This window comes from Pseudophryne corroboree, chromosome 3, assembly GCF_028390025.1.
Source record: "Pseudophryne corroboree isolate aPseCor3 chromosome 3, aPseCor3.hap2, whole genome shotgun sequence".
NCBI classification, from domain to species: Eukaryota; Metazoa; Chordata; class Amphibia; order Anura; family Myobatrachidae; genus Pseudophryne; species Pseudophryne corroboree.
Genome location: NC_086446.1, coordinates 485,058,737 through 485,074,969, shown reverse-complemented (window position 1 = coordinate 485,074,969; position 16,233 = coordinate 485,058,737). Strand labels below are relative to the sequence as shown.

At 43.1% G+C, this 16,233-nt stretch overlaps 1 long non-coding RNA gene across 1 annotated transcript in view; it reads left to right on the top strand.

Moving 5' to 3' along the window:
- Positions 1-15,980, top strand: part of LOC135056108 (uncharacterized) — a 31,258-nt gene extending 15,278 nt beyond the window's left edge. The window contains exons 2-3 of the long non-coding RNA XR_010243892.1: positions 14,850-14,932; positions 15,300-15,980. This is a non-coding gene — a long non-coding RNA (uncharacterized LOC135056108). The remainder of the gene's footprint in view (positions 1-14,849; positions 14,933-15,299) is intronic.
- The last annotated feature ends 253 nt before the right edge of the window (positions 15,981-16,233 follow it).

Below are 16,233 nucleotides of genomic sequence, written 5' to 3'. Positions count from 1 at the left end.
CTGGATGTGCGGGATGCTTACCTACATGTGCCTATAGCACTATCACATCAGTGTTACCTCAGGTTTGCCATCCTCAAGGAACACTTCCAGTTCCAAGCTCTGCCCTTCGGGCTAGCTACAGCACCCAGGGTGTTTACCAAGATCATGGTGGTTATGGCAGCTTGTCTGCGCAAACAAGGGATAAGGATATTCCCATACCTAGATGACCTATTAATCTTAGCACAGTCGCAAGATTTACTGTTGAGCCATCTCCAACAGACAATAGTTTGTTTACAGAGACACGGGTAGCTCATAAATTGGGAGAAGTCGTCCCTGAATCCATCACAGCGGATGGTTCATTTGGGAGCCATATTGGATTCAGACTTACAGAGAGTTCTCTTACCAGAGAAGAAAATAGTCAAGGTGCAGGTCATGGCTCAGGAAGCGTTGCAAGCCCAGACAATGTCAGTCCATGCAGCAATGCGACTGTTGGGTCTGATGGTATCAACGTTCGACATGGTGGAATATGCGCAATTCCACTCCAGACCATTGCAGCATCTCATTTTGACAAAATGGAACGGAAATCATCAAACAATAAAGAAGCAGATGATAAAGATTCCAGTAAATGTAAAAAGGTCTCTAGCATGGTGGCTACAGACAGACCATTTAAACAAGGGGAGACCCTTTTGGATAAAAGAGTGGCAAGTCCTGACGACAGATGCCAACCTGCAAGGTTGGGGGGCGGTACTCGGAAGCCTATGGTTCCAGGGAAAATGGACCGCAAGGGAAAGTCGCCTGCCGATAAATCTGTTAGAAATAAGAGCCATTTACTTGGCCCTAGTTCAGGCAAAGGACAATCTACAAGGAAGACCAGTCCAGATCCGCGCAGACAATGCGACGGCAGTAGCATACCTAAATCATCAAGGAGGGTCTCACAGCAAGAGTCTGATGGAGGAAGTAACTCCCATTCTAAAGTGGGCAGAACTCCATCTCCCAGCATTGTCAGCAGTATTTGTCCCGGGTGTACTAAATTGGGAAGCGGATTTTCTCAGTCGGCACACCATTCAGGAAACCGAATGGGCACTACACCCAGAAGCGTTTCAGACACTGGTGAACAGATGGGGTCTACCGGAGATAGACCTTATGGCGTCTCGTCTAAACAACAAAGTTCCGAGGTACGGATCAAGAACAAGGGACCCAGGAGCAGTCCTGGTAGACGCACTGTCAGTAGAATGGAGGTTTCAGCTGGCATATCTGTTCCCTCCAATATCTCTGTTACCCAGAGTAGTGAGAAAGATAAAACAGGCAAAAGGAGCAATCATTCTAATAGCTCCAGCTTGGCCAAGAAGGCATTGGTACACAGATCTGTGGAGAATGTCCGTGGAAGCACCGATACTGCTCCCTCAACGTCCAGATCTGTTAATGCAGGGTCCTTGTTGTCACAGTCATCTGGATCGCCTGTCTTTGACGGCGTGGCTGTTGAAACCTCTATCTTAGAGGCTAAAGGATTTTCAAAGCAAGTAATCCAAACCATGCTTAGAGCAAGAAAGCCTTCTTCGGCCCGTGTATATCATAGAATATGGCAAGCCTATATTCATTGGTGTTCTGGAAAAAATTACAATCCAAGAGCCTTTAAAGTAGCTAGAATTTTGGATTTTCTGCAGGCAGGATTGGATAAGGGGTTGAAGGTTGCTTCCTTGAGGGTGCAAGTCTCAGCGTTGACTGTATGGTTTCAGCAGAAGATTGCTGACCTACAGGATGTACGTACGTTTTTCCAAGGAGTAGTACATATTCAACCTCCATTTGTTCCTCCTGCAGCTCCCTGGGATTTGAATTTAGTTCTTAAATTTCTCCAGGGTCCTTTGTTTGAACCACTTGAGAGAGCGGATCTTAAGTGGTTAACGATTAAAGTTCTTTTTTTACTGGCAATGGCGTCAGCCAGAAGAGTGTCAGATTTAGGAGCATTATCATGTAAGTCTCCTTTCCTAAGTTTTTTTCCAGACAGAGCAGTTCTCAGAACGAGATCTAGTTATCTTCCAAAGGTGGTGTCAAAGTTTCACCTGAATGAAGAGATTGTAGTCCCAGCTTTTCAGGTATCGGGACTATCTGCGGGAGAAGCGTCACTGGACGTGGTCCGGTCTTTAAAAATCTATATAGATCGTACTAGTGCCATCAGGAAAACAGATTCCCTCTTCATCCTCTACGGATTCCATAGGAGAGGTTGGCCTGCTAGTAAACAGACGCTGGCGAGATGGCTCCGAGTGGTAATATCTGAAGCTTATTCTCATGCAGATCTCCCTATTCCGGCTAATGTCTCTGCACACTCTACACGTAAGGTAGGTCCTTCTTGGGCAGCACAACAGGGTGCATCAGCAGAACAGATATGTAAGGCAGCCACATGGTCTTCCATAAACACATTCATCAGACATTATGCCTTGGATACTTTTGCCTCTCATGACGCAGACTTCGGGCGAAAGGTCCTCCTGTGCAATCAGGAGCATCCCCACCACTAAAATGGCTTTGGGAATCCCAATGTTATCCTGTGGATAATCCTGTGGACCCAGCCAGAGAAATAAACGTTATGGTAAGAACTTACCGTTGATAACGTGATTTCTCTTATGTCCACAGGTATCCACAGGGATCCCACCCGGACGCATCTGATTTGAGGATCTAGACAAACACTAAAAACCTCTTCCTTCTTGTATGGAAGGGTGTGCATGTGTGTTCTTATCGCCTGTACAGGTCTCTACCTAATGTTCCTGCCTATAATCGCTGTGGAAAGAACTGATCTGACTGAGTCAGGGGGCGGGACTATATAGTGGAGGCCCCAATGCATCCTGGGAGGCCAGAAAGCTCGTGACCGTGTTGGTGCCATTTTCGCTGTCGCTCGACAATATCCCAATGTTACCCTGTGGATACCTGTGGACATAAGAGAAATCACGTTATCAACGGTAAGTTCTTACCATAACGTTTATTTCTTGACTCTTGGGAGCACCACTGATAGCAACATATATTTGCAAAAGGATTATCAATCCACATGCACAAGGTTGCTGTATCTATAAGCAATTTAGCGTCATAAATCAGTTTTTCAGGGGGCATTAATAGTTTATCGCAGACTAGTGCGGTCCCAAAAAAAGCTCTTTTTCACCCCTAGAACTATATAACATCACGTGAACACTGGTCCATATTATGTATGGTGACTCCATATTTTGGTTTTAGTGAGCGCTAATTGTGGTTGTGTTTACATTATTGTATTGAGAGTTCTCAATCGGTGTGTGTGTGGTGACACACCATTAACACAGTCGCAGACTGCAGCTCCTAGAGTGCACAGAAGAATTCTCTTTAGTCTTGTTACTTCTGTTTTATTCTTCACCTGTTAGAGAGTTTTTCGGCTGCACCTATCATGTTTGCACATAGAAATGTGAGGAATGATAAATATGAGGACATTTTTGCCAGTAATACAGAATCAGTAGACCTGGTAGATGATGATTTGGAAAATATTATGGGCAAATTGGAGGATGTCCTTTTGAAGGAAGGGAGGATTTGGTGGGAGGTAATCTCTCTAGAAAGGTAAATAAGCGAAGATATTGTACCTAGGGTTCTAAGGATAGACAAACTCCCCACCTTCCCTAATAGATCTGGCCCCTTTGAGGTAGAATGGTTAAGAATATTGGATTCGTGTTCCCTTTAATTGATGAGGTTAATAGTAAGAAAACGAAGGGAACAACTCAAAGATCTAGAGACAGAGATTGAGGCATTAAAGACGTTGGTGGAACCATTCTCCAACTTGAACGATTATAAGGAAATGGAAGAAGAAATTGTGGAGAAAATAGCAAGAAATTAAAGAGAACTAATGGTCAAGAACAAGAAGAAATATATGAGGGATGTGTTAGATTATATAGAAGGAAAACAACATTGCATCACAAAAAAAGAAGTGAACTTATTCAAACCTACAAGCTAGCTGGGAGGATAGGAACCTTCCCAAACATGAATTAAGAAAGATTCTCCATTGAAAAATAAACAATTAGGAAGAAAATTACATCAAAAAAGACATTTGGGTAGATTCAAGAATCAGGATGGATGGAAATCTAGGAATCAGGATCGCCAACCCTCAAGATAGGCACCCAAAGAAGAAAACAATGGAGGATCCCCAGTGGATATCAACAAAGAAGGCCCAGGATAGATTAAACACATATATATGAGAGTAGAGGTGCATATAGAACTAGGTGGATAGATCTGGAAGAAAACAGATACCAATATACAGGATGGACACCCAGACGAATGTCCAATCGCTATGAATTACTTCAGGAAAATAGAAGATACAGAGATTTTTTTTAGAATAGAGGCAGACATTGTCTGCCCTATTAATAAGAACAAAAAAAAATCAGAAGTGGAAAACGAGGGGGGGGGGGATCTGTTCACAGAAAAAGAGTACATCTCAGAAAGAAAACCAGAATGAGTACTCCAATTCAGGATATAGAAAATCGAAAAAAGGATGAAAGTAGAGATTTAGGATTTACAAAGCTTTTCAATTTAAGTAGCCATGTACTGACTGAATTTGAAGAGAGTGTGTTGAAAAAGGTCTTCAAATTTGCGCCAACCAGTAGTCTCAACAGGTTTGAAGCATACCCATACCTACAGAAGTTTATAAGAAAATTAACATTGAAGAAATTATTTGATGAGAAAAATGAACAAGATTTGAAGGTGGATGATGAACCATCAAGGTGCAAACCTAAGTCTATCGTCTTTCCCACCTTCAAGAAGGGATGCTTTATTGAGACTTTTTAAAAATTAGTAATGGAAGATGTAGAAAATAAACAATTCAAAAAGGTCTGATGCCCCAATCTGAGTAAAAAAGAGGAGGCACTTACTGCTTTAAAAGAAAATACAAACATCATACTAAAGCCAGCAGATAAATGCGGCAGCGTGGTGTGCAAAATGTGGAAGATTACAAAACATAAATATGTAAACAACTTGCGGAAGTAACGATTTATAAGAAATTAAGAACTAATCCAATGGAAAGTGTACAACGGAAGATAGAAACATTCTTAGATCTATATGAGAAAAAGAAAATGATTAATGAGAAGGAAAGAAAATACTTATTCATAAATAAACCGAGTATACCGGTGCTATACACCCTTCCGAAAATCCACAAGAATAAGGAAATACCTCCCGGAAACCTATTGTGGCAGGAAGGGGCGCGTCATTTCCGAGCCGCGTCGCCATGGCAACTGGCCGGGGAAGAACGCTATCTTCGTACCGCGCTGCCATGACAACGGGCTGGGAAGGGCGCGGCGGGGAATGATCGGCCGCTATTAATGGGCTCAGACCAGTTGGGTCTTTTATATATATCTCTAACAAAGTATTAGATCACTTTAGACTACTCAATATATGGAAAATGGAGGCCTCTATCCGGTCATGTGATAGGTAATCACATGACATGAAATAATCATATGACCTTTCATTTAGCCTATAATAAAGTTTCAGGAACTGTTACCTAGACTACAATGGAGTAAATAAACTCACTGATTGGATGAAATATATCCTATCTAAAAGTTAAAAGTACTTACTAACTTTTGAAATAATAGTTTGGTGTTACTAATGGTCCCTTTGTGGGGATAGGTCTGTCTCCTATACATGTTTTAATTGTTTTAAAGTGCAATATGTTTGATTAAAGGAACTATACAACCAGGTGCTAATTAAGCCACCATTTTGTCTAGGGTATATAAACCCCAAACCTAGACAACACACCATACCTTTGAAAAAGCTGCAAGCTCTATGCAGCGAAACGCGTCAGTTGTTACCTACTATGGCAGGACAATCTTCATTTGGATCCGAACCAGCCTGTCAGGTCTCTAGGTTTGTCTGTCCCCGGCGGGGGCGCTAGTGGGTCAGTGTTGGTATGATGGATAAAACGTGGAGGCAATATAAAAGTCCTGCGCATAGGCGCTGATGTTTTATTATAACTGAGCAGATGGGATAACACAAAGTGAACAGAAAACCGGTAATGGAATGACAATGATTGATAACAGAATTTGAATAACTGAGGTCTCTTGCAAAGGAAATATGAAACAACAAATACTGAAGGCAGATGATATAAACTAAAGTCCAGTAGTACTTGATAGCACACAGTCTCGGTATAACATAAGATAAAGTAACTTGAAAAGCAGAACTCCGATATGCATAAGAAACACACAGTCTCTATAAAGCACAAGTCCAGGTAGCCTTACTAGGCTCAAGCAGGAGACAGTCTCTAAGCAACTAGTTGTTATACTGCTGGAATGCACAGATGGAATACTGATAGCAAGTGCACAGGTAAGATGGTAATACGAACACCTGAGGAGAGTCTCTGCTGCTGGTGGATTGTGGCTGGATGTAATTGAAGTCCGGAGTAACAGGAGAGCTGTGAAGGTGAAAACTGGAACAATGGAAATAACCACGGGGAACGCTGGAAACAGAACACAGGAACCAGGAGAACTTAGGCACACAGTATGTGACTCGTTGTCCGAGGCAATGTGAGTGACCCACGGACTGGAAGTTAAACCCCTTGCTCAGCAGTGATTGGGCACAGAATTGCAGGCGGAGATACAGCGCTGGATTGAACACCAGGATCAGCTGAGTGCAGGTGTCATGGTAACGTCCACACAGGCCGGACACCGGCACGCAGCAAAACCCACACAGGACCAGACTCAGGGGTACTCAGCAATGCGGAAGATGACGCCCGCGGTCACTGCACCCATGCAGCCGCAACTGGGGCCATGACCTCCGGAGGCCTGCACACCAGCGCGCTGGTAAGTGAGACGCAGCAGAGCGCCGATTCCTGACTTTACCCCCTCCTTTATGGGTGGGCACCGAACACCCACGAGGTTTGGCAGGGAAGAGTCTGTGGAAGGCTTGAATCAAACGTGGAGCATGAACATCCGTGGCATTGACCCAACTCCTCTCTTCAGGACCATATCCAGACCAGTCAATGAGATATTGCAGATGACCATAACGATGTCGAGAGTCTAAGATCTTTTCCACCTCGTATTCCACGCCCCGACGAGTTTGTACCTTTGGAGCCGCTGGAAGCGTTATCTGGAAACGATTGAGAATTAGTGGTCTAAGGAGAGAAATATGAAATGAGTTGGGTACTTTCAAAAAAGCAGGCAGTTTTAATTTATAAGCCACCGGATTAATGACACTTTCTACTGGAAATGGTCCAATAAACCATGGAGCAAACTTCATTGATGGAACTCTGAGACGGAGATTTCGGGTAGATAACCAGACTTTATCGCCCGGTTTCAAACTCTTCCGATCAGCAAACATTTTATACCGTTGAGAAACTTTTTTAAGAGATCAATGGATCTTCTTTCAAATTTGAGCGAACCGCTGAAGAGCAGAATCAGCCGCAGGCACATCTATGGCAGGTAACTCTTGGAAATCTGGTACTCTAGGATGCTGACCATAAACTGCGAAAAAAGGAGTTGTATATGTAGAAGTATGATAATGGAAATTATGAGCAAACTCCACCCAGGGCAATAAATCTACCCAGTCATCCTGTGAAGAAGAAATATACAGTCTCAAATAGGTCTCAAGTTCTTGATTTACCCTCTCTGTCTGCCCATTTGTTTGAGGATGATAGGCCGTAGAGAATTTCAGTTTACCTGCAGCGCTGAACACAGAGCCCTCCAAAACTTGGCCACAAATTGTACACCCTGATCAGATATTATTTCTGTTGGAAGTCCATGTAACCTGAATATTTCGTGAAGAAACAACTGTGCCAATTTTGGAGCAGATGGTAACCCCATGAGTGGAATGAAGTGCGCCATTTTTGAAAACCTATCGACTACTACCCAGATGGTGTCATACCCTTTGGATGGAGGGAGATCAGAAATAAAATCCATCGACAAATGGGACCAGGGGCGCCTGGGAATGGAATTGGGTATCATTTGGCCTGCGGGAGCCTGACAAGAAATTTTATGCTGAGCACATTTGGGACATGAAGCTATGAATTCTTGAATATCTACCTTCATACGAGGCCACCAATACATTTGAGACAGAAGCTTAAAAGTCTTTAGAACTCCAGGGTGACCAGTACATTTGGACGTATGAGCCCAGGACAGAAGGTTTGGACGAAGCTCTGGAGAGACAAACATCTTGCCTGGAGGCGGGACTTGCGACATCCCTGTAGCTGCGAAAACCACCGGATTTAATACTGGTCGAGCAGCCTGTTCTGAGGATTCCTCGTTTGAGCTCATAGAGCGAGACAAAGCATCTGCTTTGACGTTTTCTGAGCCAGGTCTAAACATTAACTTAAAATCAAAATGAGAAAAGAATAGGGCCCACCTTGCTTGCCGAGGATTCAGGCACTGCGCGGCTTTTAAGTAGAAAAGGTTCTTGTGATCCGTGTAGATGGTAATGGGGAATCTCGTACCTTCCAGCAGATACCTCCATTCTTCAAGGGCCAATTTAATTGCCAACAACTCCTGGTCGCCGATGGTATAGTTAATTTCTGCGGGCGAGAACCTACGAGAAAAAAACCCACAGGGGTGAGTCTTACCATCAATGCCAATCTGGGACAGGACTGCGCCCACGCCAACCGTTGAGGCATCAACTTCCAAGATGAAGGCCTTACTGACATCCGGCTGTTGTAACACTGGAGCTGAAATAAAAGCTTGTTTTATTTTATGAAAAGCAGACATTGCTTCGTCAGACCATTGAGAAGGATTTCCCCCTTTCTGGGTAAGGCAGGTAATTGGAGCTATTAACGTGGAAAAGCCTTTAATAAACTTTCTGTAGTAATTAGCGAAGCCAATGAAGCGTTGAACTGACTTGAGTGTTGTTGGAAGAGCCCAGCTTTCTATAGCTTCCAGTTTAGCTGGATCCATTTGAAGGTCTGTTCCGGAAATGATGTATCCTAAGAAAGATATTGAAGAAGCTTCAAATGTGCATTTAGACAGCTTGCCATACAGATGATTCTGTCAAAGACGTTGAAGAACCTCCTTCACCTCTTGGCGATGAGAAACTAAATCACGGGAGAATATCAAGATGTCATCGAGGTAAACTACCACACATTTATACAGGAGATCTCTAAACACTTCGTTGACAAAGTTTTGAAACACGGCCGGGGCATTACTTAAACCGAAGGGCATCACTAGATATTCATAGTGGCCGTCACGAGTATTGAAGGCGGTTATCCACTCATCACCACTTCGAATCCTAATAAGATTGTAAGCCCCGCGAAGATCTAGTTTCGTGAAGATGGAAGCCCCTCTAACTCTGTCAAAAAACTCTGTGATGAGAGGTAACGGGTAGCTATTTTTGATTGTGATGTAATTTAAACCCCGGTAACCGATACAGGGGCGAAGTCCTCCATCTTTCTTCTTGACGAAGAAGAATCCAGCACCAGCTGGGGAAGAGGATGGACGAATGAATCCTTTCTTTAAATTTTCCTTTATGTATTCACTCATTGCTTGAGTCTCTGGGACTGAAAGAGGGTATGTATGCCCTCTAGGCGGCTTGCTCCCTGGAACCAGATCGATGGGACAATCCCACTCTCGATGGGGAGGCAAGACATCCGCTGCTTTCTCACTAAAGACGTCAGTGAATTCCTGATAGGCCTCCGGACTGGTACTTTACACTTGAAGACTTTATTGGAAATATTTGAGCAAGACAAGACTGATGACAGGAGGAACTCCATGATGTTAACTGTAATGTAGACCAGTCGAATTGTGGATTGTGCAGTTGGAGCCAAGGTATACCCAGTACAATCTCATAGCTCGCTTTAGGTATAAACAGGAACTCAATGAGCTCGGAATGCAGGAAGCCTATTCCCAGAACTACCGGCTTGGTTTGCTGAGAGATGGAACCCTCAGGAATACGGCTTCTGTCCACGGCCGTGAGATACACTGGACCACACACCTTAGACACTGATAGATGAAGTCTATCCACTGCAGCTTGCGTGATAAAATTCCCAGCAGCACCACAATCCACTAAGGCAGACAAAGACTGGAGTCCCTCTGGCCTTTCCAAGGTGACAGGTAATATCAGATCTTGAGATGAAGGAGCTTTATTCAAGGTCCCTAACTTGACTCCTCCTCTACAACTTAGGACCTGGCGTTTCCCGGCCGAGCAGGGCAGGAACCAATCAGATGACCAGCAGCAGCACAATAGAGACACAGTCTTTCCTTTAATCTTCTGGATCGCTCCTCAGGTGTAAAACGAGATTAGTTTACCTGCATGGGTTCATCAGCAGTAATAGGTAGAGACTGTACAGGAGGCATAGCTCGGTGCTTGCGTAGATCACCTCGAGAGCGTTCACAGGCTCGCTCGCGTAAACGTAGATCCAACTTGACACATAGGGAAATTAGAGCTTCCAGTTGCTCTGGTAAATCTCGAGTAACCAACTCATCCTTCATGCCAGAAGGCGGCAACCAATGGCTGGTTGTTCCACTTCACCTCTGATGCCAATGTCTGGAACTGGATAACGTACTGACCCACAGTACGTGTTTCCTGGCGGATCTGAAGGAGGTCTGAAGAAGCAGAGGTCGTACGCCCAGGTTCGGCAAAGATGCGTCGGAATGCGGCAACAAATTCAGTATAGTTGTTCAATAATGCATCTGCTCGCTCCCACAGCGGAGAGACCCAGTTCAGAGCAGAGCCAACTAGAAGAGAAACAATATAAGCAACCTTTGATCTGGGTGTTGGAAAGTTCTGTGGCTGCAATTCAAACTGAACCTCGCATTGATTTAGAAATCCACGACACATCTTAGCATTACCATCAAATTTACTTGGTGTAGGAAGATGGATGCGAGACATTGAAACAGAAGCAACTGGAGAGCTAGAAACTGAGGAACTAGGAACAGGAACTGGAACTGAAGAGGACACTGGGGAAACTGAAATTGGAAGTGATTGTTGCAGAGTATCTAAACGTGAAGACATTCCTTGCAGAAATTGAATAATCTGCTGATGCGCAGCCTCTTGACCATCCAGTCGTGACACTAGGTCTTGGAGTGTCCCTGACCCCACACTCTGACCACCGTCCGGGTCCATGGGCCTCGGACAAACTGTCAGGTCTCTAGGTTTGTCTGTACCCGGCGGGGGCGCTAGTGGGTCAGTGTTGGTATGATGGATAAAACGTGGAGGCAATATAAAAGTCCTGCGCATAGGCGCTGATGTTTTATTATAACTGAGCAGATGGGATAACACAGAGTGAACAGAATACCGGTAATGGAATGACAATGATTGATAAGGTCTCTTGCAAAGGAAATATGAAACAACAAATACTGAAGGCAGATGATATAAACTAAAGTCCAGTAGTACTTGATAGCACACAGTCTCGGTATAACATAAGATAAAGTAACTTGAAAAGCAGAACTCCGATATGCATAAGAAACACACAGTCTCTATAAAGCACAAGTCCAGGTAGCCTTACTAGGCTCAAGCAGGAGACAGTCTCTAAGCAACTAGTTGTTATACTGCTGGACTGCACAGATGGAATACTGATAGCAAGTGGACAGGTAAGATGGTAATACGAACACCTGAGGAGAGTCTCTGCTGCTGGTGGATTGTGGCTGGATGTAATTGAAGTCTGGAGTAACAGGAGAGCTGTGAAGGTGAAAACTGGAACAATGGAAATGACCACGAGGAACGCTGGAAACAGGAACCAGGAGAACTTAGGCACACGGTATGTGACTCGTTGTCCGAGGCAATGTGAGTGAGCCATGGACTGGAAATTAAACCCCTTGCTCAGCAGTGATTGGACACAGAACTGCAGGCGGAGATACAGCGCTGGATTGAACACCAGGATCAGCTGAGTGCAGGTGTCATGGCAACGTCCACACAGGCCGGACACCGGCACGCAGCAAAACCCACACAGGACCAGACTCAGGGGTACTCAGCAATGCGGAAGATGGCGCTCACTGTCACTGCACCCATGCAGCTGCAACTGGGGCCATGACCTCCGGGGGCCTGCACACCAGCGCGCTGGTAAGTGAGACGCAGCAGACGCCGATTCCTGACACAGCCCTTGCCATTTGCCAGCCATCTAGAGGAGTTTCAGAGAGGCACCACTCAACCACAGCATTGCATGAGGTATTCACCTATATATGGGACATACTGCACAATCCTCTAACGGTGTACAGAAAGAACAATTGGACTCTCTATTCCTATAAGAGACTCTTGCTATTGGACTTCAATCCCATTTAAGGGCACTATTTGGAATGGACTCCCTGTACTATATCATGCTACATGTCCTGACCCAGTATTTCGGGTAAACCATTCCCTTTTAAATTACATGAATTCATGTGGTATATTAACCATTGCACAGGATATTGTTTTAATAAATTGTTGTTTTTTTTCTTGTAACTTTGACACATTTAGTGTAAGTAATTGTTCTATCCTCTTGGAGCACAACCTCCCTTTCTTTTTTGTTGTATTGATACTCACCAATAACTTTCTGGTTTGTGGATTCATATTTTTGGCAAATTAAAGGCACTGCAATGGGCACCAGGTTTGCCCCTAGCTAGGCTAACCTTTTCATGTCCTACTGGGAAAAACTTTCAGTTTTTGAGGGGCATGGCTTTGGGGTGAACCTGGTGCTCTGGATGAGATACATCGATGATATCCTGTTTGTATGGAGGGATACAAGAGGATCTTTGGATGATTTCTGCACTTACCTCAATTCTAATGATATGAATATCCATCTTACATTTGACATAAGTGATCATACAGTCAATTTTTTAAATCCCATTCATATCAAAATATAATAGCCAATATAGAGAGCTGGAAAATATCACAAAACACTGGAATATTTTTCTTAAGGACCCAGTAATTACCAAGTATTTACAAAAGAAACCAACCTTTATATATCGGAAGGCTGATAATGTGAAGAATAGGATTGTGAAAAGTGCTATGAGGGAAGATACCAAAGGGACCGTGAAATCCAAAGGATTTTATCGTTGCGGGTCCTGTGCCATGTGTAAAAATTGTAAGAGTGATAACACCAAAATTACAAGCTACAGGTCGTATCAGAAAAATGAGGACTTTTAAATAAAATACTTTATTACATGTCACAGTAAAAATATAGTATATCTTTTAGAGTGCTTATGTGGGAAGCAATATGTGGGGAAAACCAGCAGAAGATTAAAGGAAAGAATGTCGGAACATCTAAGAAATATACGGAAAGGACTGGTGACCCACAGTGTCTCCGCACATTTTAAGAATGTCCATAATTGCAGAACTTCAGATCTGACATCGTTTTGTGGTATTAGAGCAGTTAAGGGCCACTGGAGGAAAGATAATGGGGAGGAGATGCTAGCCAAATCTGAAATGCTAAGCATCTTCTCTTTAGGTACTTTATATCTGGGAGGTTTTAACTTAGAGTTTGAAAACAAGTGGTTTCTGTAATCAGGGTCCTATCTGCGTTGAGTCCTTCTTTAGTAGGTTATAAAAAGAGACATATATATACACATATTATGCATCCACTGACATTTTTAATATGTATATATCGATTTGTGGAGAAATTATCTTTTATTATTTAATTTATTTCATTATTTATTTCATTATTTCAAGTGTTCCATGAAAACTCACCTATTCAGACAAGCTTATCAAATTCCAGAACCGATCACATTACCTTCATAGCTCTCCTATCCAATTATATCCTCACAGTACAGTCCACACATCCCCCACATATTTTCTTTCTTCACTCTCCTTTCCCCTGAACCTGGTTCATCACTGCTGTGATGTGATATCATGCAGCCCACAAGGAACCTTTACAATCTGGTGAATAACTATGCAATAGATAGGCATTGATACACAAGGACAGGTGCTATTTCCCCATAGATTGTAAGCTTGCGAGGAGGGCCTTCCTCCCTCTATGACTTTGTTTTTACCCAGTTTTGTCTTCTAATTGTGTCCAGTTGTAAAGCGCAGTGGAATTTGCTGCGCTATATAATAAACTTAATAAATAATAAATAAATAATGTATGTTTTTTAATTGGTATTTAATACTGGTATTTTTAAAATTTTTCTAATGAGGCAGCATTCCCCTGAGGTAATAATGGCTAGCCCGTTTTTAAGAATAATTTTTTCATCCGTTTTGGGCTGTTAGGAAATAATATATAAAGGGACCGCTGTGGAATGCAGGACATTAGGAAGTATAGGTCGATGCGTTCCACTAAGCAGATGTTGCTCCTTTGAAAAGAAGCTTTAGCCCCACCATCGGGACCGGTCTCTTCCGTGTGAGAGACGTGATGAGCCGCTTCCGGCGGAAGTAAGCGTGCGTTCCGGAGAGGGTGGAATGCACGCCATTGTAAGCTGGATGTAGATGTGTGTCTGCTTCCGGTGGAAGCGGTATGCGTTCCAGGGGAGCTGGAACGCATGCCACAATTTAAGGTTTTTGTACAAGCATACCACTGTTTCTGTGAAGATTTTCAGGCATAAAGAAGCTTTGTTTATATAAGAATAATGCTGGGAGTTTAAATTATCTAACAGTTTGTTTTAAACTTGTGTGATGCTATTTTGAGAATGTAACACTCGACCCCTCCACTTCCTAAGGAGGGACTTGGAAGGTTATAAATATGTACATCCGTAGCTCTCTCCTCACACCCTGAGGAAGACATAATTGTTTAAACGCGTTGGTGGAGAGCGCTGTGGAGGCTTTGGGAAGTACTTGAACTCTGAATTTACACCAGTGATTACGGCCTTGAGGGGGACAGTCCGGACACCAAACCCCTATAAGTTACGTATCCCCTGGTTTCTAACATCTATACTAAATTCATGAGTTAGGAGTACACACAGCTTTTAAATTGTGTATTGTTGTAATTTTAAATAAATATTTTGGAGAAGTATATGGGTTCCTGAAATGAAATTATTATTTTTTTTTTTTAGATTGAAAGCGAAAAGGAGAGAAAAAAAGAGGAGGAGTGACGGTGAAAATATACCTTTATGTGAAAGACAACATATTGACAACAGTAAGTTGGGTACGCCCAATATCTGTCGACTCTCTTATTACTGGTGTAAAGATACCTTTATGAGATTTATACAGCCCCAGTAGCAATAAGTTGGGTATGCTGAATTATCACAACCCCATATATACATCACTGAAGTGGCCCTGTAGGAGATATTAACACCTGTTTGAAGTGGAAAGTGGGAAAAGAAACCTTTATGAGAAAGATCTACCCTCTCAGATGTGAGTAGGGTACGCATCCTCCATATTATAAAACAATAGGTGATGGATACACCTATTTGGATTCATCACGGTGGTGGAATAAGGGAAAAACTTTATTTTCAGACTGTACTACAATATTTTTTCCCCCTTTTCTCTTATTCCTTTTCCAGTTGGGAGATCGAACCAGATGGGATCAGGCCTTAAAGTTATTACGAAGAGTCTGTCATCACCTCGTCATTAAAGTGGTTGGCACCCCTAGGACTATATAACATAACGTGAACACTGGTCCATATCATGTATGCTGACTCCATATTTTGGTTATAGTGAGCGCTAATTGTGGTTGTGTTTACATTATTGTATTAATTGTTTTTAAATTGGGCGCTTATTCAGCAGATGCAGTGTACAACATTCTAATGTTGACCTTTGTCAAAGCTTTGCAAATGGCAATCCATTACCATAAGCAAAACCACAATAGAGGAATTTACATGTAAATGTACATTTGGATCAGGAAGCAGTTGGCTTCCTGATGAACGGGATCTCAGTGGTCAATATACTGATGTCGGGATCCCGAAGTAGGACGCAATCCCGGCGCCATGATACCACCGCCGCATGGGATACCAGTGTCACAATACCAACAGGCGGCATCCCGATTGTCCTGACACTGGGACGCACTGGTGTCCTGCCGCAGGCTTGGGAGCAAAAATGGATCAAAGAAGACTCTTGTTTGGGTGCACTCTTGTTCAAGTTATAATGATATTATTAAAACATAACGTTTATTATGCCTGGTTAAAAAAAGTTCAGTATTCACTCATTCTCCCCATGGAGTTGGTACAAAAAAGTGAAAGAAAAAAGAAAACATAAGCAACACAAATATATTAATAAAGTAAAAATTATGGTATGCTCTGGTTTGATCTATACCCAATATAGACTGGCATAGGGATGTAGACACAGTCGTCATACATCTGTCTTATGCCTTACCAGTACAAGCAATGCTAGTTTTAATGGGACCTGAGTAGGTCATGCACGAATAGGTACTGTCACACCTCGCGGGCAGCGGCGGCCGCGCTTGCCTCTGCGGGTGTCCTGGATGGGCTGGCGCCTCTC